The sequence below is a fragment of the Ailuropoda melanoleuca genome, chromosome 20 (genome assembly GCF_002007445.2).
Source record: "Ailuropoda melanoleuca isolate Jingjing chromosome 20, ASM200744v2, whole genome shotgun sequence".
NCBI lineage: Eukaryota > Metazoa > Chordata > Mammalia > Carnivora > Ursidae > Ailuropoda > Ailuropoda melanoleuca.
Genome location: NC_048237.1, coordinates 29,350,908 through 29,378,346, shown reverse-complemented (window position 1 = coordinate 29,378,346; position 27,439 = coordinate 29,350,908). Strand labels below are relative to the sequence as shown.

Below are 27,439 nucleotides of genomic sequence, written 5' to 3'. Positions count from 1 at the left end.
TCCACTGAATGCAATTTCTGCTTTAAAAATTATTGTTAAGAGCATAGATTCATAACATTTCAGAGATGGAAGCTCTGAATTACCTGAATTAAAAGGCAATTCAAGAATTCCTAAGTCATGAGCTCCGGGCCCCTGGGGAGTGTAAGTTCCTTAAAGTCCCTGTGTGTACCACGCTTCGTTCCTGGATGAAATACTGTGTTGCAAATCATTTATATATATATATATGTGTGTGTGTGTATATATATATACACACACACACATATATATATGCAGAGTATTGAAATTAATAAAAGACTAACTTACATGTTGCTGAATTCCTAGCTCTTTTGGTCACTTTTTTCTATCTCCAGATTCAGAGTACAATTCTTGTTTTATGGGGACACCGATTTTTTTATATGTTAAAAACTGAGGCCCCAACTCAATAAATGTTAGAGGTGATCGTTGTTCTCTGCTTTGCTGAGTGAGGCTTTCGTGGGCAGTGCGGGCAGCCTCGGGAGCTGCTGTGCTCACAGTCCTTGGCACGCCTCTTATCGCCAGAGTACTTCCTCCAACCCCGACCACCAGCACTTTGCATTGCTACCACTCCGTGTTTCCACCTCCTTACAGGCTTAGCATTTTGTTCTAGAGTTCAGACCAAAAAAGAAGCTGACTTCTTTTTGAATAAGGGCGGTGAGTGTTCCCATATTCCTAATAGCATCCTCTTTCCTCAAACCAAATAGCTTGTCTTCTCCACACAAAGTGGAGCTCTGGCCCCTCATGATGCCTCATGAGTTCAGCTACATGGTGGGATTGGAAACGCTCATCTTCTTTTACTCTTAAACCAGTCTCTCCATTTCTAATCCAACAAGCTGCGCCTCTCACAGAAAAATGGGTGCTTCATTACAATTTTCAAATTCTACATGCTCAGGTGATAAAACTCAGTCCACTTGTGAGTAAACTTTCTAAAAAAACTCATTCTAATTTTGGGGTTTTAAGAAGTAGAACGAGGAAACCAAACATTGGCATATTATTGTAAAATAGTAACTTCAAATTTCTTCCCTTAATTAAAAGGTCTTGGGCAAGTCCCTACTCTCACGATACACACTGCAACACACTGCGACAAAGCCTAGGGAATATTCTACTTGTAAGTTGCTGATGGTGTGACTTTCACAATGTTTTCTAGACCTACTCCCAAAAGAAACTCAGAGTATCGGTGGAACCTTTGCTGAATACCCCAATTTGAGGCTCGCATCATATAATTCTTAAATTTTGCCCTCGGAGATGGTTTGACACTTGTCCAGTTAAAGGAGAAAAAACTCAACCCACCGCCAGCTACAAAATAGCTTCAGCTATTGTTTCAAAGTTACTGGGGGAGCGTTTTTGTTCATTCCTTCAGATTTAAGGCCTGCTTATCAGGCATCGTTCAGGTGCCATCCAAGAATTTCTCGGGAGTACTTTCAGAGCATCAAAGGAACTGTTACTAAAGGCTTTCCATTTTCAAAGAGTAGAGTTCTGTTAACACCACTTGTATGGATGATTCCAGGCATTTGCTTAAGAAAAAAAAAAAAAGCCAGCATTTTAGAGGCTCAGTGGTGAAATGATACTAGACCCTGGATTCCTCTTCTTTAGTCGGTTTTGTGGTGCCACAACCAGTAATCTGAGGCCCTGTAGTGGGAATCTTTGGGGAAGAAAAGATTAATAGTACTGCAAGAATACATTAAAAAACAAAACAAAACAAAAACAAAACCAGAGTGTTTGATCAGTGACATCATGCAAAAAAAGACAAAATAACACCAGTCACATTTATGGCCAAGTACAGATCTGTGTAAGGGGGGGAAGGGGTTATTAATTATGAAGGTTAAAATTAACATGCTCTGCCATCATTGCTTCAGGGAGTAGATTAAGAGGACATCTAGACGGTTCTATGCCTCAACTCTGCATGCTTGCTCTCTGCTTCCTGTTCAAAGGTTTGGAAAACCAGTGCTTACAACATCTGGACACCAGAAGATGATTCCCCCAAACAGCTTCAGACTCCACCTCATTCTGGGGGAAGAAGAGAGACATGCTACAAAGCAAAGATGTGGTTGGTGGATGGGGTGTTTCCCGACGAGCCCAAAGAGGAAGCCACACGCGCCCGGGAAAGAGAAAATGTGCACTTGCCTAAGCAACAAAACAAAACAAATGGAGACTCTGGAAGAAGATAAAGACCGCAAAGAACATCGCTACAAGGTTGACAAATACACGCTGCCAAGTCTCTTTTTCCCTATTAAATCTCATTTTCATACAGTATTGAAATGAAAGCATTCTGATGCAGGGAAAAGCACCTGGAGAGGCTTTTTCAATAATGTGAGTCCCTGTCACCGATGTCAGCTTGTATTAGTCTCCAGACGGCTCAGCCTTTGGGCAGAGCAAAGACGTATGTTTCTGCCTTCACGTTATCACTTAAACATTTGGGCTTTTAAGAAGTAAATTGGGATGTTTCTGGCAGACTTTTATTGCTGCATTAATCTTGGGTACGTTTCATTCGTCCTCTTTTGTCAGTTTCTATAATGGCAAAACTGGGTGTCATCCAGTAGAAAATCTATTTTAGATAACGGCTATTTGACTTTATACTGTCATTATTTATGAAATAAGTTAGACGAGAAGCCAATATACACATTTTAAAGAAACTGGTTGAATCTTACTCACAAGTTTAACTTCAAATCAAGCAGTCCTAAAAGGAACCTGTGTAAATCCTCTCATTCCATTCCATCAAAACCAATGATATCAACCACGAAGTAACTGGACACCATGGAAGCAGATGTTTAAGCCAATTCCAGGGACTGTGGGATCAACCCGGCCACTTCTGAAGTTTCTGTACCCTGGGTTAACTTCTACTTTCCTGCATTTTGTTTCTTGTCCTAGCTGTATTTATACCTACGTGCACTCAACCTTGAGGCTTGTCCATGGAATTTCTTCCCACACAGACACTTTAGAGATGAAATCCAGAAATGAATTTAGACAGAGATGCAGAATTTGAATCATTTTGTTGATGACATCAAATAAAGTAAATCACTGAGTCAAGCAAGTGGCCAAGAGTGGACTTAAGAGGGCATGTCCTTTTTCATTTTCCAACATACCCATAAAAATGCCCCAGTCATTGTGTTTCAGGAAGAAAGTGGAGACACTCAGAAAACTAGATGTTTGATGACAAAACTTCTCTCCTGCCCCCTTCTCAAAAGACAACTGTCAAATTGTAACTGCTCACAGGCCTACCCAGGAGGTGCTTCTTAGCTTTACAAAATGCAGTGTCCATCCCATATTTAATGACGTCAGGGCTGCGAACTGAGCAGGAGAACCAGAAAAGCAATCCTAGTATGAACTGCAAACAGCCGGGGTCTCACGATAGAGCAACTCAGCCCCCGCCCAGAGCATCGGTCCCAAGGCCATGGCAGAGACGCTGAACAAATCATCAGCGACTTCTATATCCTGACACTGCTAGCAACGCCTGTCCAGAGGAGAAGCAGGTCAACCCCTTTAAAGGGGCTCACAAAGGATATTTTAAAACCTTGTTTATGAACTCCCGTCTTGAGCGAACCTCAGGCAAAGTCTGCTGCTGGAACTTCAAGGCTCCCAGATCAGAGGGCGACGTGGCTCTCAAATGGCATGGCACTCGTTAGGCAAGGACTGGCATCATTAGGTGCAGAAGTCCTACCGTCGGGGCCTTGACTCAGCCCCAGCCAAATGCATGACCAGTGCTGGGATTTCTCTGGATGTGAAACTCTGAATTTGCCTTGATCAAGCAAAAATCTTTCTTCTTCTCTTTCTAGTGTTAGGAGAAGGGTGATAAATAATTAGAAATGTATTATGTGGTTCTGACTAATTCTTAACGTAGTTACTTGATAGAAGAATGAGAGCTGGAGTTTCTCAGCATTGTGACTCGCAGGGCAATTGACTGATTAGGGAATTGGTTCTTGTTTTCATTAAAGCATTCAATCTACATGTCAAATGTAATAATACACATAAATGACCATTCAAAAACCCCACAGTTTGAGCCTACATTGCTAATTAGATGATTTTTTTGTTGTTGTTAATTAAGAGAAATTGGATAGTTTAGGCTCTCCTGGCTTCTTAATTATATTTGATTGAATTCACCATGTGATTCGAGACAAGCATTTGAGGGTTCACACATCCCAAACCACACTTTGCTTCACCTTCAGTATCTTCTTGGATCCCAAACTGTCACAGCCAGCCCCTGTGGGTGTTGGAACATGGTGATATTGGTACTGTGTTTGTAAAATTGATTTACTGTGGTCTGTAATTACACATACCGATTTGAATTTTTGACTCGGCACTGCATTTTTCACTTAAACCGTACTGTTCTTCTCTACCCCAGAGAAACAGCATTTACGTAATTGCTCTCAACTCATCTATTTGGATATTATAAATCAGTCCTGCAATAAAAGACTTCCAGAGACACTGCAGGCACGAGGTTCCTGGCATAATTCAGCCCCCGGGACTGTTCTAGTTTGAGGACAGGAATTGAACAGTATTCATTTCTTATTGGAGATGAGATGAGAAGGGCTGTCTGGAGATTCTGGATCCCGGCAGCAAACAGAAAGGGGCCACAGGGCGACCGGGAGGGCTGGGCAGAACCCAGGCGGTCAGCTCAGAGCCAAAGGTTGCCTCCCTTTGCTCCTTGCCGACTTCCCCTCGCCTGTCACACAAACTGTATAACGTGTCATCTGTTCTCCTATGACGTGTCTTATCTACCGTGGATCCTCCGTATTCACAGATTCCATATTTGAGTTCACCAATGTGCTAAATTTTATTTGTAGGCCCCAAATCAACATAGGTCGCATTTTCATGGTCATTCACGGACGTGCTCAGAGTGACAAAAAGTCGGTGCCCCCGATGCATGTGCTCCCGACTGAGGCATGGGTTATCACGCTGTTGGCCTTGAGTCCAAGCTTAATGCATCAACAGTGTATGACATGCCTTTAAACACATATGAAACAAAGTTATGTATTGATTGGTTGATGTAAATGTTGTGAGGCTTGCAGGAACGTCACCCTGTATGTCCCCCAGGAGCAATGGTTCAGGATCTGCTAATTCAGTGTTCACAGTGATTTTACAGAACATAACTATTGCAAATAATAACAACTCATGGTGTGCACCCTTCACTCCACCTCCCCTCCTGGGACATGTTTGTCACATTGGCCACATTTTTGCCTTAGGCCTGTGGTTCTTAACCTGGGCTACACAGTCAACCTTGCTGGAGCCTTTAAAAAAATCCTGATGCCCCCGCCCCATTCCGGACCAAAGTAAGAAAAAAATCCCTGTAGTGGGGTCGGAGCATTCAGACTTTTTAATGCACCTGAGTACTTGCAATGGGGCCAGGCTGAGAACTACCGTCTTGGACTATCTTTTGGCCTGAGTGTCCCCCCAGACTCTGTCCCCCATCCTGGACATTGCAAACTTCCCCAGGTTGGATGCTGTTCCTGCCTGCTCTTAATAAGATGCCCACAAAGAATGGACATCTTATTTCCTTTTCAAGTGGCTTTTAAAGGACAACATACAAGTCATTGCTTCTCCTACCAAACAAGTCTTGTTTGTTTTGGATTCACATGCAGAATTTCGCTTGGGCTGTTCAGCTCAGGGTTTTATCACTCTTGCCTTGCCTTCAGGGTAAAATAAATGGTATTTTGCTTCCAGAATTCCAACCTGAAGGACACTTGGGCAGAAATTTCTGGAGACTCCTCAGACACATGTTTTTCCTCCTGAACAATAGTGCCTGCTTCTTGCTGTGGCCACATTTCACGCTTGCTGAGTAGGAAGAGAGGGTCAGGGGTCAGCTGGAGGCCCTCTCTCAACGTGAATCAGCCGCAGGAAGCTCTGAGCATGTTTTCTCTAAGTCTGGAAATTCTGCTGGTGAAGGCACAACTGGTTCACAAGCAGCAAATGCTGTGCTCTGGATCCACCGACCGGCAGCACGGGCATCACCTGGGAGCTTTGGTTTTTTCCAGAAAGGCTGGACTCTCCTGCCTTACCTCAGACCTACAGAACCAGGATCTGATTTTAAGATGCCAGGGGCGTTGTGTGCACATTCAAGGTTAAGAGACACTGCGTATAGACCCAGCTCCGACCTGCTGACTTGACACCTGTCCTCTTGATGTTGGGACAGGCATCAACCCCACAAAAAGCAGCCTGCTACAGCGAGAAGAACTTGGTATCTGGGTAGTAAGTCATATAACCTTTCTGTGTCTCAGTTTCCCCCAATATGAGATATCATAGGATACAGCATGGGATTGTTGGAAAAAGCCAAATCATTGGATGTGCATAAATGGGTTTTGCAAAGTGTGAAGTGCTACAGAAATACTAGTTATTAGTTGTCAGAGTAAGAATACCTCAAATGGAAACCAACACTGCTAATGGAAAAAGCAACTCAAAGTATCAGCCAATCTAGTGATATTCACGGATCACTTTCAGCATATTATGGATGGTATGAAAAATATCTCGGATTACTTGATAGTGTTTCACAGCTTTACAAGAGATAAATTTCCACCATGGTCTGTCATACCAAAAAGAGTACCTTCCTTGCTCTTTCAGGATCCTTACGCCGATTAACTTTCCTCTGCCCTAATCAGAATCCTCTTTCTTTGATGCAGACTCAACTTGGTCTTTCCTTTCCTCTCACACGTTTTATTTTTTTCTTAAGATTTATTTATTTATTTTTGAGACAGAGGGAGTGAGACTCCGACCTCCCTCCCCTGCCCCCTGGTTAATGGGGAGCCCAATGCAGGGCTTGATCTCATGACCCCTGAGATCGTGACTTGAGCCGAAATCAAGAGTCGGACACCTAACCAACTGAGCCACCCAGACGCCCCTCCCCTCACACATTTTAGTGTTCACATTTCCTTTCTATTTTTGGGAGGACCAGGGCATGTGAATCACCTTCTTTACCGTTAAATTTCAGTGCCCAGAACTACTCCTGAGACCCTCTCTTTCTTTGTCCTGACATTGGTAAGCAATACTGATTGCCTAAAGTCCTTATTGAAAATTCGAAGTATCTCCATTATATTTAGAAATTCAAGCTAAGAACCTCTTATGTGGCTGGCTAACATTGGGTTCTCCATAAGCAAAAAAACAAGGGCGTGGACTAGGTGACTTAAAGAATTCATTCTTCAGATACGTGTTGAGTGCCCACCATGTTCCATGCTCTAAACGGGGAGGGCACAACATTGAAAAAGCCATCACAGCTCAGTGGATGATCTCTCCGCCCCTCCCCGAGCCAACCTTCCACAACGCTCTTAGCATATTTACGCAGTGCCATTCTCACTCGGACAAGGTATCCCCCCACGTTATTTATCTCTGCATCTTTTTAAGAAGTCTGCCTTGTAATACCAATAGAACAGCCAGCCAAGGGTGTCAGGGTAAAGATCTGACAGCAGCTCACCACAGGCGAGGTTCTGGGGAAGGGAAGGCTCTAAACTATATCATCCGCCCCACTCCTGGCTCATACCAATGCTCTCACTCTTCCTCCACATTTCAGGATCGCATGAAAGGGAGACTGGATGAATGAATGCCCTGTCTTCTGACTCTGCTTCTTTCTTACCTGCCCCAGGGTGGCTTACTGTACTGTCATTTCCCCAAATGCAATCTGAAAGACCCATCCCTAAGAACCACCCTTCCTGGTCTTTCATTCTCGGAAGATGAAGCCACATGGCAGGAAGCACAGCAGCAGCGGCCGCTACCATCTGCCAATGCTGACTCAGGGTCAGGCTCGGACAGACACTGTTTCATTTAGTCCTCATTTCATGCCTTTCCAGGTAGCTTTTATCATTATTCCTCCCTCCACCCCGCCCAGCACAAGTTTCACAGACAGGAAGCTGAGCTGCAGAGGGTAAGGGACTTGTCAAAGATCAGACAGCTAGGAAGGGGCAAGAGCCAGGGTTCAAAACCAAGGTTCTCTGACTCGTGAGCCCACCTTCTTCCGATCAACACTACAGAGTCTCTTGCGGCAGGAAGAAGTCGCGGGCTTAGACTCTCAGCCCTAAAGCCGTGTACTCAATATCCAAAACCCTGAGCAAGTCCGATGGCTCCTCAGGGTCTCAGGATCTCACATGGAATACAGTTCTAACAATGCTAATGACTCTTTACCTACTTCCCAGGGTTGCTGTGGGATCACGTGCTGCCTGCCTCACCCTCACGCTTCATCCATCCATCCGGTCATCCATCCAATATTTGCAGAGCACGTGCCCTGTGTGCTGAGCCTGCTGGGCACTAGGAAGGATGATCAAGAAAGACCCACTAAGATGATGTGTGGAAAACTGCTTTCAAAATTAAAAAAAATTTTTTTTGAAATTTCCTTTCCTGGGAAAAGAGTTTAAGCTAACCTCCTTCAACAAACACTTACTATCTCTATGTATAGGACACTGTACTAGTCACCAGGGCTACAGAGGCCGAGGAGGAGCGTATAACAGGAGACAGGGCGGCACAGAAACAATCAGTAGCTTCTGTGTATCCAGCCAGCATGTGCCATGGTGAGAAGCACACGGCAGCTAGGGGCTGTAAGGCAGTGCTAATATTCTAGGTAACACTTTGCACCAAGGTGAAGGAGTGCTGAAAAAGTAAAAATTGTACGTGGTTTCAGTTTCAATGAATTCACCACAGTATCTCAAGGGCTAATGAGCGTTTCTGAGGAGGTGGTAATACACCGGGCCTCCATTTTGGAACGACAGTAGTGGAATATTTATGAAGGTCAAACGAGCTCTTCTCTCTTGCCTCCACGGTAAACGTGCCTGTTGTTTCCCTGCCTGTAAGCTGGCTATTCCATACAATCATTTAAAATCCGTGAGTCTGAAATGTATGACAATTCCCTGTAACTGAATTAGAAATCACCTGCTCAACCACATGGAAAGCATCTCTTCCATTCGGGCTTTCCCCAAATGACTCACAAAGCTTACGGTTTGGGCCTTGTGTGGGTGGTCTGAGGGCAGAGTCAGGCAATCATCTGCATAAAAAAGCCAAACCAGGATCTTTTCATTTTAAATTAAATGCTGGAGGAGCCCCAGACTTAAGAGAAACAACATAGCTTTTTTTTTTTTCCTTCAGAGAAGTAAGATAATCACAATGTTTCCCTGAACCAAAAGCTATGCTTCAAAAATGATTCCCCCTGAAATGAAACGGCCTCACCAGGTGTCCGAAGGGGTGGATAGAGCGCTTTTCATTCCTGAGGCAAGACCTCAGGAGAACTGGTCCAGAGCAATGCCAATGTTTTATTGAAACGTAGATGTTGTTGTTTAGGCGCCCAGTGGAGCTGGTCCTGATGGAATTTTAATGATGGTGCTACATTTCTTGGGCCCTTCCTCCAAAAATATTTTCCGAAAACTGGAAGGTAGAATACTGCAGTTTGTTTCCCTCATTTATTTACTCCCTAATTATCTCAGAATTCCAGAACTTTAAAGCAGGAAGGGAATCTAAAAACATGATTTAGGAATCATCTATTCCATACCCTTCTCTCCCCTCCCTGCCCCCTGTCATTTTATCAGTTAAAGAATCAGAGGCTTAGAGAGATACAACGACTGTCCAAGGCGACTCAGCAAAGTTGATACTGAAGCTAAGACTAGACCCTTGATGTTTCTGGTCTTCGTCATTCATACTATATCGATGGGTATTAGTCTTCATATCAATGTCACTGATAAATGGGAATAGAACAATAGATCTGTGATCTAAAACATAATCCCTCACTTAACACCAGAGTAATACAATGCAGAACCCAACCGTCGAGAACTGTAGGTTTGTACAACAGCATGAACAGTGTAACCCAAACACAGCCGGAACCAGGACCTCCAAAAAATGACCATATGCCATCAGAGCTTTTCCAGAACTAAGGCTGTTGCATCTTCACAGATGCTGGCATTTTCCAGGACTGGGCATTCTGCACACCTGTTCTTCTCCTCTTAGCTGTCTACACCGCTTAGCCATCCAGCACTCCAGACGTGCCGCAGGACCCTCTCATTTTTGCCTCACTGCTCGGAGAGACGGCCACCACTGATGTGAAATCAAGTATTGTTGGTATATTGGAAAAAGCAACACCTTCTTTAGTCAAAGTCTTCACCTGGGGAAGGCTTCTTTCCCTATTACAATGAATCCTGTTCATCAGCGTGGGTTGTATTTCTTTAATTCTGTGGTTTTAATTATGACAGTGCATTTATGGAGAGGTTTGCAGCTGGGATGTCTACATGTAGAAAGACCTAGAAGCCATCACTTATATACCTAATTATCTAATGAATCAACTGATTTGTCATTTGAAAAGACCGGACATTTTCACGGGGATGTCACTATTGTCTGACCTGGGCCTTCGAGACCGTTATTTATTATTTACTGACTTTGTAATTAGCAGAACTGTCATTTTGGAGCCTGAAAAAAAACTTCAGAGATCATTTAATCAATATATCTGTCCTCTGTAGTCTAGTTCCCAGATAAGACAGTGGAAACTGAGGGAAGACAGCTGACAGGCTGAAGGTCACATCGTAAATGAGAGGCACTGAGCTCGAGTTCCAGGAATCCTTCTACCTGGCCATGGGAACTTCCAACAGTCTCTTAGCATCCAAATGCAGTCCTTGCTTTAACGGAAACAGGCAAGTTTGAAGAGGAAGTTCTAAGGGACGTAAAGATATTTCAGGTACTCCCCATTAAAGATTTTAATTTAAAAGAAGCAGATTTGGGGTGCCTGGCAGGCTCAGTCAGAAAAGCATGTGACTCTAGATCTTAGGGTCTTGAGTTCAAGCCCCACTTTGGGTATAGAGATTACTTAAAAAAATAAACAAAAAAACTTTAAAAAAAAGAAGCAGATTTATCCCCATTTAAAATCAATGGCTATGAGTAGCATAAAGTTTTATTTCACCACCTAATCCTCAAAGACAAAAATAGTCATGGGTAAGATATTACTTTTTAGTGGGATATAGGCATTGTACAAAGAGATCTACATTACATGTCATTCATTCATGCATGCATTCATTCACACACATAGCAGGTATATTTATTCAACATCTGTGATATGACAGGCAGTGTTTTGGACAATAGGAATACTGCAGGGAACAAGACCAGGCCCCTGACTTCCTGGGATTTATATTCAAGTGGAGGAGACAGATCATAAACAAGTAAACAAATTAAAATAGACTTCCATTTATGCAGATATTCCTCTGTTCTTTTTGGAAACTCCCTAAAATGACAGCAAACACATAAACCCTTAAGGAAAAGAATTCAGGAGAGATGACAGGAGAAGACAGTGGGTATCACCAGAATCCATCATACTTTGGAAGCTGGAAATAGAAGGACATGTGATAACTGACTCAGCAGACCAAAGAAAGATGACATGTATGTCCACAGGAAGGGGAAGCATGACCATTCATGCTACAGGAGTCTCTAGAAGTTCTGGATTCAGAGACCAGGTATTTAAAGGCAAGGGTGCAGGGAGGGGCCAAAATAGGAGATTTGGTAGAAAGTAAATCTAAGGCACAAGTAGACCCTTAGATTCTCTCCCACAACCCATAAAACTAAGCAACTATCATCCTAGAACCTTTCTCCTAACAGCCCCTAGAACCCTGGCAGCCAGGCCTGAATCTTCCAGGAGGAGACAAAGATTCCTCCAGGGAAAATGGACTGGCCCATGAGAAAAGAATTATAGCTGGTATTTTCTGTGAGCCCCCAACAGAAGCAGCCAGGCTACATCCCTACCTGATCTCTCTGTGGTAAAATTCACACATATAAGGTTCTAGCAGCTTCCCAAAAAATGAAAGGACTCTCGTTTGAGAGACAGGGTCCAAAACAAACAGAAAAAGAAACTCCAAGGAAGCACAACGTTGGAAACAGAAAAAGACTACAAAATTCAACTATCATGTCTTCAGAACTATCGGAAAGATTTCATACCCATGAAACAAGAACAGAATGCAATACAAAAAGGAACATTCAAAGAACAAGAAAGAAACTCTTACAACTGGAAAATGTGATAGAACAGATTAAAATTTATATAATAGGTTTGGAGGATAAAGTTTTAGAAATCACCCAGCAAGAAGAACAAAAAGATTGGAAATAGGAGATAACAGAATCATTAGAGAACAGTTATTGTGTGATTAAAAGGAGTTCCTAAAAAAGAGAACACAGAGAATGAATGAGAGGAAAATAATGAATGAGAGGAAAAACTGAAGGAGAACAATTTTTAGGGGCATGTGACTCTTAGTCTCAGGGTTATGAGTTCAAGGTGCACATTGGGCATGGAACCTACTTAAATATTTTTTTAAAAATTAAAAACAACAACAACTGAAGAACAAGTTTTTAGACCTGAAATAGGAGGATTGTTTTTAGTTTTAGAACTGAAATAGTTTTAGCACTGAAATAGGAGGATAGAATTCTCCAGGAGGGGTATCTTGAAGAAAAAATACCCAGAGGACTTTCACAATCACTCATGGGTGGCAATTATTCCCCTCTCTGTAATATGAGGAAATCAAGGCCAAGAGAGGTTAAGCATTTCTCCAAGGTCACACAGCTAGTAATCAGTGGAACCGGGACTGAAAGCCAGGTTGGTCTGACTCCAAAGCATGTGCTCTGAACCACAACTGATATTGCCTGAGATCTTTCTGGACTCTGATTCTGTAAACTAGTGTATTAGGGACCCTGTCAGATCTGTGCCCCCAGCACGAGTTCCTGAATTCACCAGAGTATGACAAAGCAGGGAATGCTGAGAAGTGGTGGGTCATTTGCCCCAACTGTCCTTTCAATCCTAGAAATAAATTTCTCCAGCACCGAAAGAAGACTCCCAGTGCCGCTCTGTGACAGGCCTAGAGATAGAACTCCTCGGGATTTCTCACAATCATCATGAACTCGTTTGAGGTAGAAATTCCACCAAAGTTCCAATTGAGTAGGCTGGGCACTGGGATTCTATAGATTTGTTAGGTTGAAGAGAAATCCGGGTATCAAGCAGGTTTTTCCTACAGTTCCAACAGCTCGGCCAAGGGCCCGTTCAAATCTTTGCCAAACTGGATGATTCCAAGGGGCTGGGTCTAAGCTGATCTAAAAGAGGGTAAGGGCAGAGGGGAAGGTATTCCTCTGCACCCTCCTTTCCCAAAGTCAGGATCCTTTTCTCCCCCCCCCAAAGTCAGGACTCTTAATGAACTATCTTTTCAAGCGTTTTGTTTCTCTCAGTCCATACCGTGTAGGGTTGGCAGAGTGGCCTCACAGGGTACAAGGATCTCTGGAAGTAAACCATTTACTCAATAATGAAGTGGAGTTCAAAACATTGACCTGCAAGCAAAAGCAATCTCCTGGCTCAAGGAATTTTAGCAGCCCTTTTGCTTGGAGTCCCACAAGTTTGAGAGTTTGACCCCTGAGCGAATAAATCCTCAGCCATCGCAGGGGCAGCCAAAATGACAAAGCCTTGGTTAAGGAAAGGCACTTCTCTTTTCTCTTGGCCACTTTGTGGCTACGTTTCTGGAGTGAAGACCCAAGAAGTAAACATGAACTCCTCTGCTTGTGCTGTCATGTCAGGAAAAGCACTTCTTTCTTGTGTTGACCTTTCTAAAAAGTTTGTTCTTGCAACTGCACATGGATGGAAGGCAGCTCCCAGGCAGACGTATGGACGTGAATGAGGAAAGGGTCACGAGCGTGACCTTGGCACGAAGCCATCCCAGTCGAACGCTTAAAGAGCTTTTCTCTGAGCAACTGCTTATCCAGGACCCCATAATTAGCCTGCTCTTGGAACTGCATACAGATTGAGCGGCTGGAGAAGAGGAGCAAGAGAATAATTCTAAAAGCAAATAAAAATTATGCAGCTGTCTCTAGCTAGAGAGAGAGAGATCACCCACAGAAAATTAGGGAAAGAAATGTGACCATACAAAGCTTTCCATTCTTTTTAGCAAATCTCATAGATTGAAAAGAAAGTCTTCAAGCAACACATCATTTGCTTGCAAGACATCTACCCTCTCCAACTATTGACAATTCTTATTCCTTAATGACAGTGACCTATGCACCGAGACTTACCTTGAATTTAGGATCTCAGATCCAGCCTTAGGGTCTGGCTGGCTTCAATCCCATCCTCAGCTCACACCCCAAGTAGAGACACTTGGGGGAACCAAAAACTCTGACTGTGAAGTTGAGCACACAGTGCTTTGGGATTTGAGCTACGTTGCCAAAAGTAAATAAATGTACACATGTGGTCATTTTTACCCAAAGATGCCATTATTATACTTACAGTGAGCTCCGGCTTTTAGAATAATACGTATATAGAACATGCAGTTGGGATATTTAAATTATCCTGCTAAAACCAGCAGAGTTAATAACAATATCACAGGCACAGAATAATTTCTTGGATAATGATGAACATATGTGAATAATTTCCTTTCTCACAACCTAGCTCCCTGAGGCCTAATGATTACCCCCCAACTCTTCCAACTTCCCAAACGTGCTGCAGTCTTGAATGTTCTCCCAGTGCACCCAGTGGATACAGACCCAGGCGTTATTCTAGCCAAGCCCTTCCGTCAACATCTCTGCTCAGCAAGCCCTCTCTCCAGGTCCTGAAAGTATTTGGGAGGACTATACTCTCCACATTTAGAAATGCAGCCTGACGTGGGATTTAGGGCACCGCCTGCCCTGCCCATCCAACGCCATATAAATGGGACTTGTTAGAGACAGCAAATGAAAACCAAAACAAGCCACCTAAAGAATTCCACTTTGCTAGAGAACAGAACTATTATATACATTACAAAAAAAAAAAATCACCCAATGAAATCCTTTCAATATTTGTTATTTTAAGATACTTTATAGATTATTAACTTTGATAGAAAATCTCAGGAACTGAATTCCTGCCGGTGAAGATTAATTAGAAACCAAGATAATGTGTACCCCACATCACAGTTCTAGTCAATGGAAAAATGATTTGATTCAAAGAAAGGTCATTTCAGGCACCTTTTAAAGACTATACCCACCATGTAAATGAGACTTGTCTCTATTCTATGTTCTCTGTCTCACGCTACACTTTGACAGTAATGAAAGATTCGGAGACTATGCTAAGCGTCTTCATCTTTGCCACCATTGTTCCTCTTCGCTGAGAAGCTGAACTTCCGGGCTCTGGAAGGTAGTGTTGGGTGCAGTTGCCATCCACGGACACCACTCAGAGACTGCTCCTCAGGAAACTGGCACGGAGGGTTACGTGTCTAACTGTATTTTGACTTGGGTATTGCAAAAGTTGTTGTTGTTGTTGTTATGTGTGTGTGTGTTAATCCAGAATGGGTAGCAGCTTTTGACACAGAGCCCCAAAGCTGCATGTCCCCACCTCTTCTGTGGAAATATTTGCCGTAAAGGCACAGGAATAAGACCAGGAACACCCCGAATGTTTACCAGATCTCTGAAAACAAAGAACCTTCCAACAGTTCACTCTTCCCCCCAAAAGACTCTCCTCAAGATGACGCCACAATCAGAGCAAGAGCGGCTCTCAGCTGGTCTGGGAGGTGGGCGCCGGGCAACCGAACCTGTCGGTCCTCTGGTGGGTTTTCTCTAACTCCAAAAGGGTAGTGAATCCACACTTGTCATCGAAACACGCTCTGGAGGCTCACCAACACCAGATCTCTACCTGGAATTGTTGCCGATTTTTTTTTCTTCCTATACAGCGGAGACCAAGGAACTCATACGGCGCCCCTCCTGTCAACGCACTTAAATACCCTTCTCAATGCCCGAATCGCTCCTTGGTCAGCCGTATTACTCCAGCCTACACCACCCTGCCTTTTCTTTTAGGAGATCTTTTTTCTCTCTCGTTCTTCATGAACATCGTCATATCGTTTTCACGTTAAATCTTTTTTATTTTTAGTAGGAGGTACGTGGCACTAACACGGTACTCACTTCAAAAGGTAGAGTGAAAAGCGGTTCCCCTGTGCCTCCCGTCCACCACACTTTCCCAAACTCCAGGGAGCAGTGACTGGTGTTCACATTCTTTTAACACTGACGGGAATTGAAATCCTACCAGGTTCTCACCGAGGTGCAGGTGACGCCGAGTATATCCGGGGAGCCTCCTCCGGCTCCCCCGGCTCCTCCGACAGGAGCTGCTGCTCTAACACCAGCCCCACACGGCAGGTGGCCCGGCTCCCTCCTTCTCCCACTCACTGCGACCCGAAGCACTGTATCCTCATCAGCTCCCTCCTTAGAAGCGGAGAATGAAACCGCTAACAAGGGTGCTTAGGGGTCATCCAACCTTGTGCCTTCACGAAGATGTGGGAATCCCCAAGATTGCAAGATCACACACTGAGTTAGAAGTGGGGTGACTTTGCTAACCCATTGCTCTTTTCACTGAGCCACATTCTTTTTCTTCCAAACATTTTAAACTCTTGGGACCGGCTGCACTTCCCTGGCCCATATCTATGTTCATAAACTCATTTGTCTTTCATAAATCCAATTCTGTTCCTTAAGGATCATTTTTTAAATAAGATTTTATTTATTTATTTGAAAGGGAAGGCACATGCAGGGGGAGAGGAAGAGGGCAGAGGGAGAAGCAGACTCCCCACTGACAGGGAGCCCAATGCGGGGCTACATCCCAGGACCCCAGGAGCATGACTTGAGCCAAAGGCACACACTTAACTGACTGAGCCACCCAGGCATCCCTTTTAAGGATTATTGTTATAAATCTGAATAATAGCCTTACACTTACCACTAACTTAAAAAATTATTCCTGTTAGCAATGGATCCCGAAGAAGCAAAAACAAATGCTTACCTTACTCTACTCTTGTTTTTTTCTGGTCCATTTTAAGACATTTAGTAAGATACATCACTGGAACAATCCTTATGGGTATACTGACACTGTGGAGGGCCAGCTCTTCATGGAGCTGGGTCAAAGCACCTTGATTTCAATTTAGCATATAGGAAGAGCTTTGTCATAGGGCTGCCCCAGGGAGCCTATTCCACCCCATTTCCTGCAGAGCCTTGCCAGGTAGAAGAAGCAATCCTTACTGTATCAGCATTAAGCAACGAAGGCTTATAATAATAATAATAATAATAATAATAATAATAATAACAGCTATTATTTGTTGAGCCTCTCCTACTGGAAAGTGCTCTACACACATTTCTCATGAAATCCTCACAACAACCCTAAGTAGCTCTCAACTCATTTTCATTTAACCCACTTGCTAGACCAACGAGTACTCTCCTTTCCCCTTAGACTACTTCCGATGTGCATGGTGCCCCAACCCCTCAACTGTAATCTAATTGTGCACTTCTGCTCCCACCAGCAAACTCGGAGGGCGACCAAGAGTCCATTGATCTTGTTCCCAAACCTGTTTATGCCAGTTGTACTTACTGTAAATACGTCATTTAAGAAAGTATAACAAATGATGACATAGGAATTATAAAAAGTTAATTGTGTTACGTGCTTTAGAAACAGTCATTGTTCTGCTTAAAAATCTACTGTTGAATTCAGTGAGAAAACTATAAGTTGAATGATAAAAAGAAAAAAACATCTAGAAAGATTCTGTCCTCTGATTGGTTTTCTTTTTTCTTCTTCTTTTTTTTAATGTCTTCATATTCTTGCTCCATTTTGAAGAGATCACAGAGAACCATGCATCCAGGGTGTGAATTATGCAGCAGAGACATAGAGCAGCCACAGTCGGGAGCCCTAGCCTCAGAGAAAGGTCCACACTCTATACAGAAACAGCACCTGAATGTATGTATTCATGCTTTAAGTTAATATTTAGTCTTATTCCTTTTATGATTCCCTGCTTTAAACAGCTATTACAATCAACACACCAACTACCAATCCCGAGCAAGTCATTTAAGAGGTCTCCTACTGAAATTTAGTCCCATTTCCTAGACGAAGAAAGGAGCTTTCGAGGCCAAGTAACCTGTCCATCACCATACACCTAGTCATTGCAGGAGCTGCAAGTGAAACCCAAAGCATCTGACTTTGAAGCCATGATCTTGATGGACACTGCCTTGTTATTTCTATCCCAAACTTGAATATCTAACATGCCACTTAGCCTTGTAATTCCCTTTGCACAGCAACGTTTTCCTGTGCAGAGGAGAAGACTGAAGTATAAAATAATCTGTTATGAATCTTTTAGCTCCATATGGATTTGCTGGGCTTTTCTGAAAGGATGCATTTCAGCAAGGCTGGCTGTGAAACAAATCTCTAAAGCAGACCCGGTGCTCTCATTGGCTCCTCTAATTCTAGCCATGGAATCCGTCTATGGAAATGGTCCAGACTGTTGGCAAGGAATGATTACTCCAGGGTATGTTAGAAAATCCTACATAGGATTTTCCAGATTTTGGAACCCCCTGTCTTCCTTGCTTCCCCACCTCCACACCCTTCTCTTAATTGACTCATACCTGAGATTTCCTATACTCAGATACCATAGATAACTATCCATAGATTTCCTATACTCAGATGCCATACTTTACCTAATAGAATGTTGGGGGTGGTGGCAGGAATGGTACACACAGTGTTTAAGAGTTAGAAAATATACTCCAAATTGACAGTAAGCACTGCCACTAAGATTTACCTTCGCTTGAAACCATGGAATTCAAGGGTTTAATTTGCTTGATATTAAAGATGTCAAAAAATATATATATATATACACACACACATAAATATATAATGCATATATATTTAAGTTACATTCATGATACATCTTTCTTCAATGTAACCTGAATTTGTCCCTGGAAATCTTAAAAGTGAGAAAAGAAAAAAATAAGTAAGTGCAAGATTAAAAGTTTTCTTGTCCAATTTTTTTTCTTTCTTTTTTTTGTGTGGAGCAGCCGCTGTTAGACTATGACTCTAAATCTTGTGAAATAACAGAAATCATAAGACTACAGGGCTCAAAAAAGTCTTAAAGAAGCCATGTTCCTCTCTTCCTCCTTCCTTCCCTTTTCCAGACGAGTCCAACCTAAGCCATTCATTCCAGCCGAATCCATCCTATTTTTGAATTACAGTAGAGAATTAGAACATAGCTCGTCTAGCATTTACTAACCCTCGCTGGAATTAGGGTCCAAGAAAATTCCTCCTGGATGGGGGACAGATGGTGCAGCCTTATGACCCAAGGTGCACGGAGCCCATGGAGCTCTTTGACTTTTTCCAAGCAGGGGGATCTCGGCCGACTCACAATAAACCAGCAGACTTCTTGCTTACTGTAGTGTTTTTCCGATTGTTGCCCTCGAAAATAAACATGAAGTGTGGTGAGGAAAAGCACAGTCCTGTAAAACCTCTGGACTCTTGGAAGGGAAGGATGAGGTGGTGGCACTAGTTGATCCTCTGAGACCTCGCTGGGCCACCTTCACAGTGTAGTATCAGGAAGGCCAGTGCCATGCTTAAAAAAGTTTCCCCTGAAGGGGAAGGAAGCTGAAGCTAAAAATATATCATGCCAGCTGTTCGAAATGCTTCTCAAAGGATGCAAAGCAACTAGAGTTACCTCTTTGAAGAGCAAATGAGGGGTTAAGGAAATAATGGAATTTTTCAGTTACATGCCAGGTTGGCTACATTTAGGGGAGGAAGAAATTTTCCAACCAGAAAGTATGTTGGTAAAAGGCAAAATAATTCCATCAAGACTTATTTATACGACACCAGTGGCTTAGGACGGGAACACCTGCAGCCTGCAAGAAAGAAGCGGGGTCTGCAGGCCTTGCCCTTTCTTTTCGGTTTCCAAGAGGCCACTCCCAGGCCCTCTCTTCCTGTCAGGCCCATTTAAAGCCGTGTGCTGTCTCTCCTCTTCAATATCCGGGTTCTGATCGTTTTTTGCAGGCTGACTGGAATGAGTTTGAAGTGGCTGCTGGTCTTGTAAGAAAATGTTGAAGGGCAGAGGGCAAAGGATTTCTTGAAACAAACGGATATCTCTGAAGGAGCTGGCCCTGGCTGAAGGGGTCAATCAATGGACTGAGGGTTTTTTTTCTAGTGGCAGATCAAGGGTTCCCACTTTCCCTGAGATCCACGTCACCCTCACTTTTCACCTTGCCTGTTGGAGTAGTTTTGTTCCAGATGTTGGCTCCATGGGGCCTAGCAACCATCCTTCCCATAGATGGACGGACCCTCCACGCTCCTGGAAGGCCAAGTCACAAGGACCAAAGCCCGAGAAATATCCAGGCACTGGATGCCTCAGTAGTTTTTTTTTTTTTCACTTTTAATTTTGAAATAACTATAGACTTAACAAGAAATTGCAAAAATACTACACAGAAAGGAGGTCTCATGTACCCATCTCCTGGCTCCCCACAAGGTGACATTTTATCCTACTCTAGTGCATTCTCAAAACCAGGAAATCGACATTCACACACCACAACTAAGGAGATATAGACCTGACTTGGATCTCAGCAGGATTGTACACAGATTTTTTTTTTTGGAGGGGGATGGGCGCTTACAAATTTGCGTACAACCCTATAGCATTTTTTCACATGAATAAATTCATAAAACCACCTCCACAATCACGATCACAGTATGTTATTAAAAGTCTGTTAGTATCAAGACCTAGTTGGTAAAAGAAGTCATGCAAAAAAAGCAAGAGTAACGACAAGTGTCACTATGAGGATTATGACAGAAGCTAAATGATCAATATGATCACCAGAAACGTAGTGAATTCCCAAGGACGCTTTCTCGTTTATTTTGGAAATTCATTAACTTCATGAACATCTGGCTAGTGAGCCCAGGAATGTATTAAGTTCCTACTGTTCAGCAAACATTTATGGCAGGGCGGGCACACAGGCTTCAGCTCACATGCCACCTCTTATTGAATTATAGTGGCTGCCTTCAGGGGCACAAGGAGGAGGACTGGGAGGCCACATCTGGCCCTAGCAAGAGACAGCCAGAATCTAACAGAGGCGCTCTGCTGCAGGGGGATGGCAGCGTGACGTGTGCCAGGAAACTGCCATCTCCACAGTGTCTGTGACTTTTTGGGCCACGCGGTGTTCTAGGTGTCAGGAAAGAGGGATCAAGAAGACACAACCCCTGCCCCCAAAGAGTCTGTGATTGGGAAGGGGAGGCAACCAAGTCAACCAAGAACTGTGACACAGAATGCTAAGGGCTGACATTGAAATATACGGGTTGGTGCAAAGCGAGCCCACCTGGGGTGCAGTTTGGGCAGGATCTTAGGTCTGTGTGCTGTGGAGAACCACGTGGGGACAGATTCAGAGTCAGAGAGTCAAACAAGGGTCTACTAGCTAGGAATCGAGTCCGTCTCTGAGGACAGGATGAGGCGGGACAGGCATGTCTCCTCAAGGTTAGAGCCAGACACCGGAGCCCGACAGCCTGGGTTCAAAGCCCAGTTCATCCAAACTTGGCGGGTCTGTGATGCTGGTCAAGTGACTTTGCCTCTCCGTGCCTCAGTTCTCCTCATCTGTCAAGTGGGGATAACAATAATACCCACATCACGGAGGTACGAGGATTAAGTGAGTTAATATTTATGTAAAGGGTTCTGAGCAGTACCCAGCATGTAGCAAACGTTACGCAGTAGAGTGCCTTCACTGTTAACTCGCTTTTAATGATCGATGGTACCCACATTTTTTAAGGTATTCTTTTTATTATCAGAAAAATCAACCAAGACTAAGAAGAGAAATACTAAGTTTCCAACGTGTACCATGAGATTGTAGAAGTGGGCAGTTTAAATGGAACATTTTGGAAGAATTCCTGTTACCCAAAGTTTCTGAGCCTCAGCCTAGGCTAGCAAAGGGCAGCACGTTTTCAAATCCACGCGTAAAGAACGTGAAGAAAAATCAAGTGTGGCGACATTTTGAATAGAAACAAATTTCCTTCATTTGTAACTGCAACATGTAGTTTTCTTCCAGGTCCAAGTCCACCAGCGAAGAGTAGACAATGGTTGGAAAGGCAGTCCGGGGTTATGGAGATGGCCCTGACCTCCACACGGGAATTCTATGGGCTCTTCGGAAAACCAGGAGGTATTTTTCCTGAATGTTCTTTTCCCAAATGGTTTACTTTTTCTATAGCAGACTTCAGATGGGAAGCAAACGTAGAGATGCTAAGCCGGAGTCTATGCACCTTGTAACTGGAATTGCTTATAATGGCCAAAACAAAGTTGACTAAGACTTGTGCATGGTCTGCGACAGCCAATACCGTGGTTCTTTCTGGTCCCACGGGCTCATGACGAAGAATCTGCACATTCTTGTTTTTAGTGACCAGACCCCTAAGTAGCCTTATAAGGAGAGTGGGGTACTGAAATGTACAGCACCTCTCTTCTGAAACACCTTAACGCTATCCAGAATGTTAAGTTGACTTCTCAACTGTCCCAACCCATTCTTCTCTTTGTCATGGAAGAAAAGATCCTGCTCAAAGGTCCTGTGTGATCTCACTTGAGTTAACGTCTGCAAACAATAAAAGGTACTCTTGCCTCTGTTTAAGTGGATGAAAATAGGTCAATTCTTGGTATATTAGGGTTTGGTTTTTGCCCCTTACGCTTAGCCACATCCTAATCCCTTTCTTTCCAAACTTTCCATGGAACCATCATGTGCATTTTAAATGCCCTCTAAACATCATTTTTCTCTATCTCAATGTTCTAGCACCTTCTCTAAGTCAACACACATCCAAAATTGAGCTTGTAGCTACTTTCTCTCCCTATTTTGCGCTTTTATCTCTTTGGAATCACTAACTCAACTTTCTTCATCCCTTAAATGCCTACCATGTGACAAGTACTCCCAATTTATCTCTAATATTCCTTTTTGATAAATCCAGTGGTTAATTCTTCATCCTCATCTTATTGGATGCATCCGCAGAATTTTGCTCAATAATTTTTTCCCCTTGAAACACGTTCTTCATTTGCTTTGCAAGACACCCACACACTTGAGTTTTTCCTGACTTCAATGGTTTCTCCTGCATTTCTTTCGCTTTACCCTCCTCTTCCTCAGTCTTCATGTCGAAGTGCCCAGGCTCAGTCCTTGGTCCTCTTCTCAATCTACATCTTTGCTTTGGTAATTTCATTCAGTTTCAGGGCTTTAAATACTACTTCTGTGCTGGTAACTCCCAAATGTCTGTCTCGGGTCCGTCCTCTCTCCCAAACCGCATACTCGTATGTCCAAATGCCTGCGTGACATGTCTGATCGTCTAATGGGCACCCGGATTCATCATATAGGACACAATTCCCGATCTTGCTTTCAAACTTAATAGAAACTTTCTCCATCCTTCCAGTTGCATAAGCAAAAACTCTGGAGTCATTCTTGAATTCTTTCCCTCCTACCCTTCGTTTATTTTGTCAGGAAATTCCATTGGCTGTACTTTCAAAATATTATCTAGACTCTGACCACTCTTCTCTCTTCTACCTCAGCCATCCTGGCCAGAGTCAGCAATGTCGTACCTGCATTACTGTAACAGTCTCTGAACCGCCCTTTGTGTTTCCATCCTTGCCCTGGTACAGCCTAGTCTTAAAACAGCAGCCAAAGCGATCCCTTTAAAATGTAAGTCAGGTCATGTCACTCGTGTGCCCAAAACCCTCCAATGGCCCCCTGAGAGCAAAAGTCAAAGTCCTTGCAATGGTCTGTAGTGCCCTGTAGATTCTGTCCTTCCCAGACACCTCTGCCACCCCCTCCCCCACTGTCTACCTCTCTCACTCACTCCCTTTCAGCCACCACCTTCTTGCTTTTCCCCAGTAAGCTGGGAAAAGATCTTGGGATCTTTGCTTAAACTTCTTCTCTGGCTGGACTATTCTTCCCCCAGACACCCACTTGGCTCACCCCCTTACCTCCTTCAAGTCTTTGTTCGCATGTTACCTTCTTGAGGGGGTCTATCCTGACCACCGTATTTAATACTATAACCCCCACAGCACTGAGGCCTGATCCTCTTGACCCTACTCTGTTTTTATTCCCATGCCACTCACCGATCTCTAACCCACTATATAATTTCCTTATATATTCTAATTTATATATGCTAGACTGCAAACTCCACAAGGGAGAACATCTTTGTCTCATCTGCTGACGCACCCTGAGTGCCTTAAGTAGGTTAAGCATATAGTAGGTGCTCAATAAACAATTTCTAAGTGAATGAATGAACAAATAAATGAATTAACGATGTATGCCCAAGTCAATACTGAATCCTAATTCTAATAATTACACCTAGGAACATTTCTAGCATCCATTCCTTCTGCTCCATGCCTGTTCCTATCCTCACGACACTTGGACTACCTCACAACTGAACTTTTGAAGCTCAGCACGTGTCATTCTTTTGGTTTGCACCCAGCAGACCAGTCCACCTCCAGCATTGCTCATATCACTGCCACGCCCATGGTGTGAAGCCTGGCCTCTTCAGAGCTCTCAGATCCCCTCCCCTCAGTCTACTTTTATTGCCTACTACTCTTTTTCCTTCGTAAGCCTCTCCTCCTTCCTCTCTTCCAACCCTGCCTGCATACTCTAACCTCCACCTCTATGCTCACGATGCATGTCCCTACCCTCGGTCCCCCTGCCATCTCCATCCTCGCTTACCTCCCCTATTACCTGCAAAGTCTTTCCTGACCCTTCGGTTCACGAGGGTCTTTCCATTTCACACACTGACAGTGCTTCCAGTACAGACCCCCCCATTCAGCGGACACAATCCTATATCGCCTGATGGCAGCTACTGGAGTTATTTTTCTAACTGCACTTTTTATGTAATGCATGGATCATGTAAAATTTTTGCAGATTAGTCTGGCTAAAGGGAGATATTTCACTTCTAATTGTGAGACTGACTGATGTATCTTCTTTCTCCACTTATATTATAGGTTCCCTGAAAGTGAATCACTTTCCTTAAGCTTCCTTATATTCTCTATGACCTTGACCACAGTGCTGGGCACCCAGGAGGTGGGTAGTGTTTGTAGTGCAGTTGGATGGTGCAGAATCCACACAGGGAGGAGGCCGCGAATGCTAAGGCACTTTGCTGGAGCGTAATGACCAAAGTGATAAAACGTTCGTGGGATAAACGAAGATTAAAAACCAAAAACTGTACAAGGAAGTTTTCTTCTAGTTAGTTTCTTTGCATTAACTGTAACTAACGTGGTTGATAATTTGAAAATGTGAAGCACTAATTGATCTCAGTTCTCTTACTATGATTTATAATCATGTTGTTTCGTGTGAATATTTTTTCCATTTGAAAGAAGGAAGATATGTAGCTTTTCGGTGCAGGAGAAGAGGTCCTGAAGCCTCAGTCCAACCCATTTTCTATTGTATTGAAATGGCCAAAAGTCACGGCGTAGTCCAGGACCCCTAGTTTACTCTGCATGGCCTGGGCTCAGGAAAGGTGCTTTCATCAGGTGACAATCAGAGATGCAAATGCAGGCACAGACTCTGGGTGTCAGTGTTAGCACTTTGCTCCTCTATGTCCTTCCTACTCTCTCTCATTTATTCGCTTAGCAGACACCGTTGCCAGCTCTGGCCAGTGTGGGCGTCTACATACATAATCTCAGGTGCCTTCACCTACAGCCCTCAAAGATGGCTATCACGTATGTTCTCATTTTACAAGGGAGGACCTTGCTCAGAGAGGTTAAGTAACTTGGCCAAGCCGTAGTTAGCAAACTGTAGATCTGAGATTTGGACTTAGCAGGGCATTGACACCAAAGTCCTTGTTCTTTCTACTTCATCAAACTGCCTCCCCGGTGCTCAGGATATAGATGATAGAGGCACAAGCGAATGAATGACCCAAAAGTTTGCAGGTTTGACAAATGCCATTTAACCACCATAGACAGTGCAGAAGACTAAAGCAATGACACTAATATTTTGTTAAAGAGATATTGAAATGCAAGAGTTGACATGGCCTAAATGTTTGCATGAAACTTTCTGGAAGAGAGATCTGAGCTTTCTTTGCCAGTGCTTTGGAACAGGGCTCCAGCCCCTTTCTCCTTCCTGAGATCTGTAATCTAGTCATCTTGTCAAACCTTCAAGTCTTCTTCTACTCAAGCACTGCACAGGCAGCCGAAGAGCTGGGAGGCCATGACAGTCATCTCCGCATTTCCTCCCCTCTGCACGGCTGGACGACCACAGTGAAAAATGAAAGTACCCGCGGACTACAATCTGCTAACCACCTCGAACGTACTAATCTTGTCAAGACTTACAGCCCTGAGAGTGCAAATCAGGACAGACAGAAATATGATGACCCAAGACTAATGACATAAAATTCAACCCTTAAAATGTAAAAGACCAAGTTTTGAGAGGGCACGTGGCTTGGAGCTCACACCTCTCCCAGCTATCAAAGAGTTCTGTAACAATTACTAGATTCTGTCCCTGACCCGGGAAACTTGGGCCAAAAAGCCCTGTCATCCAGCCTGCATGTGTCTGCCTTAATAGTCCCAGCCACCCCTCCCTGTCACACAGAAACTAGTGAAACCGTTCCCCAGATTACTAGTCTGTGAAAGAGACTGCCCCCAGAACTTCTTACATAATAAAGCAATGATGCAATAATCCCTTAATTCCCCAAATGCACAAGTTATTGAAATCTCAATGTAAAAATAAAACAAGAAGAATTAAAAATCTCGTGTTGTAGCATTATGAATGCAGTATCTTAAGTATTTCCTTGGTTCTTTCAATTAATGTAGTTCCAATTCAACACTCCTATGTATTTGAGAAAGCCTTTTCAAAGGATCCATTAGCCGAGAGATCCAAGTGGAGGGAGAGGCCAAGAAGCCGTCACTGTTAATTCTTAATACTCTCAGATCTTTTAATTGGGGGTTCCTGCAGGTTGACAGGCATGGAAGGTCTGACCACAAAAGCTTTCCCCCGAGAAAGTTATCTCAGTGCTGACACTATTCACAGACGCATGCAACTAGCATCAAGGATTTCTGTTTAATGACGGGCCCCCCCTCCCATGTTGCCAGTTATCGAAGCATCGATGACAGCATGTTTGTCACTTTGCTCAGCCTAAGTGGGGAGCCACAGAGAGGACTCCCGGCCCTAGTCCCAGCTGTGCGCAGGGTACTTTGCTTTAGTGGTCAAAAGAGCAGAAGGCTGTCCTCTGCTCTTCCCTTCCGCAAAGCTGTTCCTGACCCGCTTCTCCTAAGTTAGACTGAGCAAGAAAAGGCCACAGCATTCACACCAGGCCACAGCACAGAGCAGCATTCTCAGTTAGCAAACCTGTCTCCCTAGTCAGGAGGAAAAGTGCCCCCAACAACGGGGGATAAAAACCAGAAAATGCAAGGGAGGGAACATTCCAGGGTTAAAAATATTAAAAAAAAAAAAAAAAAAAAGAAGAAGAAGAAGAAAGAAAGGAAAAAAAAAAAACCGAAGGAAAAAAAAGAAAATGCACAAATCCCATGAAGGCATCTGGTTAACCAGGGGTTAGAATCAGGTTTAGAGAATCACACAGAACTCAGTGTCTTGGCAAATCCAAAAACCCCGGGGCGAAAGGCATGTGGGTGGAAGACATTTCTACTTGTGGAAACAGGAAGTTTCCTTCTTTTACCATTTATTCTCTCTCTTACTTATTTATTTTTTAGTCTGTTTATAACCCAAATTTGGACGATCGATCATTTTTACCTGCCTGGCATTTTTATCT

The 27,439-nt window shown here is 43.5% G+C and overlaps 1 protein-coding gene across 3 annotated transcripts in view; it reads right to left on the bottom strand.

Annotated features, from left to right (window-relative positions):
- Positions 1–27,439, bottom strand: part of SAMD4A (sterile alpha motif domain containing 4A) — a 206,099-nt gene that overhangs the window by 57,395 nt on the left and 121,265 nt on the right. The gene's annotated exons all lie outside the window — the stretch shown is intronic.